The 2,858-nt window shown below is 36.4% G+C and overlaps 1 pseudogene; it reads right to left on the bottom strand.

The window, feature by feature from the left end:
- Window positions 1–1,317: 1,317 nt before the first annotated feature.
- Window positions 1,318–2,277, bottom strand: LOC127131702 (uncharacterized mitochondrial protein AtMg00810-like; annotated as a pseudogene).
- Window positions 2,278–2,858: the final 581 nt, after the last annotated feature.

Here is a 2,858-nt window from a genome sequence, read left to right as displayed (position 1 = left end):
ATACTCAAGTTTAATTTTTTTTCAAGCAGACATGGATTCTGCATTAATTGCAGAAATTATCATGTGTTGCTTGATCACCAAGTTTCAATCATCCTCTTGGTTTTTTTGCATTACAGTTTACTTATATCGTTTCTTGCAAAAGTAAGAAAAAGTTTATTTATATCGTTTCTTGCAAAAGTAAGAAAAAGTTTATTTATATCGTTTCTTGCAAAAGTAAGAAAAAGTTTAACCTAATATTACCGATGACTGTTTTTCTCTTGTTTCTTCATCTCATTGTTAGACTTATATTGATGGTAGTGTCTTTGTTATATTAGATTTTGAGAGGTGTGGTGTTTTCGGATAGAGCCGTCAATTTAGAGATTTTAAAAAATTAGGGCTTAACTTTTAGATCTCAAAATTTTGGAGGTTAAAATTTAAGGAATAAATGGTACAACAATATGATATTTTTGGGTGTAAAAGTATCTATGAATGTCTTAATCATATAAACTTTTAATACAATCAATAAAATAGTTGAGTGTGCTTGTTAGACTGTGCGGGCAATGTCTGTGGAGTCTATATATGATGAATGAATGATATATCAAATAAGGCTTGAAAGTGAAACTTGAAATGGAATGCTATTCTTTCTAGTCAAAAATATTTTAATCAGTATGTAGAGCTGGGGAAATTGATTAGAGCTATTGTATTTAGGCAGAATATTTATTTTAATAAGTATTTGTGCTATAAATTCGAAATAAGTTTGTTGATCTTAACATTATGTTATGCTTGGAATTTTAGACATTGAATATGGACATTGTCTGCTGCATGGTGGACATTGGTAATGATGTTTTTTATAATCATAATAGAATTAATAATTAAGGGGTCCTCGAACCCAATACAAATTATAAATTATGACATCCCATGGACAAACACATCAAACGTAATTATCGAATTACGTCATAGAATTACTTCTATAAACTAACCAAAATCAAAGAAAGAAATTTAATGTTAAACACAACATCATCAATAGAGGTAATAATATTTTTTAACATTAAGGCATTCCTCGTTAGCCATAAACTCTAAATCGAGACCATCACAATCTCCCGAAAAATGATAAAATACCGAACACAAGTAGAAGTGGTCATTGAAAGGAATTGTTTTCCTGCTGTTTTCATTAATCTGTATCCATATATGTACAATGATCATGTGTGACCAATATAGAAGCCTCTTAACTATACATCAATTATTTGCTTAAAATAGATTAGGAAGGTACTGCCTATTCTATGAATGGAAAAGATACAGATGTTATTACAAGAATATTCTAACAAATATTCTGGTCTATCACACCCCCGCAGTGGAAGCGGGAGGTTCCCGTACGCTGAGACTGGTCCGAAAATCATCAAAAAGTATGCGCGGGAGCCCTTTAGTAAATATGTCATCAATCTGATGACGTGATGGGATATGAAGAACTCGAGCTTAACCGCGAGCCACCTTCTCGCGAACAAAGTGAATATCCATCTCGATGTGCTTCATCCGTTGGTGTTGAGCGGGGTTGTCGGAGATGTATATGGCACTGACATTGTCACAATACACCAACGTGGCTTTTGGGATCGGAAAATGTAGTTCCAGGAGAAGATTTCGAATCCAGCATGACTCGGACATGACGTTGGCTACCCCTCTATATTCAGCTTCAGCACTAGAACGGGAGAGAGTAGGTTGTCGTTTAGATGACCACGAGATAAGATTATCACCAAGAAAGACACAGTAACCAGATGTTGAGCGCCTTGTGTCAGGACAACCACCCCAATCCGCATCAGTGTAGGAAGTAAGACTAGAGATGGATGAAGGGTACAGATGTAAGCCGAAATGCAGAGTGCCTTGTAGGTAACGCAGAATGCGTTTTAGAGCATTCATATGTTCTGTTTTCGGAGCATGCATGTGGAGGCATATCTGCTGGACAACATATGAAATATCTGGTCGAGTGAATGTGAGATACTGCAAAGCACCTGCAAGGCTCCGATAATGAGTGGGGTCCTCAAGCGGAACACCTGATGAGATACTGAGTTTTTGTTTGGTGTCAACAGGTGTGGCAGACGATTTGCAAGATGACATGCCGACCCGATCAATGATCTCTGCTGCATAATTTTTTTGACAAAGAAAGATACCACCTGTATGTCTGGTTACTGCAATGCCTAGAAAACAGCTAAGAGGGCCCAAATCCTTCATGGCAAATTCTGAAGCAAGGAGCATCATGATGGATTTCCGAAGATCATCAGTGGGATGTGGTGAGAATGATGTCATCGACATATAGAAGAATGTATGCCATGTTCGTGCCTTTGCGGTAGATGAATAAGGAACGGTCGGTTTTTGTTGTGATGAAAGCCTATGGTGGAGACATAGTCAGTAAATCGTTGGTACCACGCTCGAGGAGCCTGTTTGAGGCCGTATAATGATTTTTTTAGAAGACAGACGTAGTCGGGTGAACATGATCATGGAAACCCATGGGCTGATGCATATAGACTGTCTCATGAAGATTGTCGTGTAAAAAGGCGTTCTGCACATCTAACTGATGAATGGGCCATGAGTTTGATAAGGCAATGCTGAGAACCATCCGGATAGTTGCTGGTTTAACCACAGGGCTGAATGTTTCAACCATATTTGGGTGATTTTATGCATAGATGAAACCATTTTCTTTACATTAACTTGTTATTCCATTTTCTTATTATTATTCTACTAACCACTAACTACTAACTTCTAACTTCTAACATTTACGTTATTGCACTTTATTTCCTTGCAATTTATTTTATTGTTCACTTTATTTTAAGTACTTTATGTTTATGTTTATTGTTATCTAACCATATCATTTATATTATGCTAATTTA

This window comes from Lathyrus oleraceus, chromosome 3 (assembly GCF_024323335.1).
Source record: "Lathyrus oleraceus cultivar Zhongwan6 chromosome 3, CAAS_Psat_ZW6_1.0, whole genome shotgun sequence".
Lineage (NCBI taxonomy): Eukaryota > Viridiplantae > Streptophyta > Magnoliopsida > Fabales > Fabaceae > Lathyrus > Lathyrus oleraceus.
Note: the sequence above shows the minus strand (reverse complement) of the source record. Positions and strands in the feature narration are given on the sequence as shown.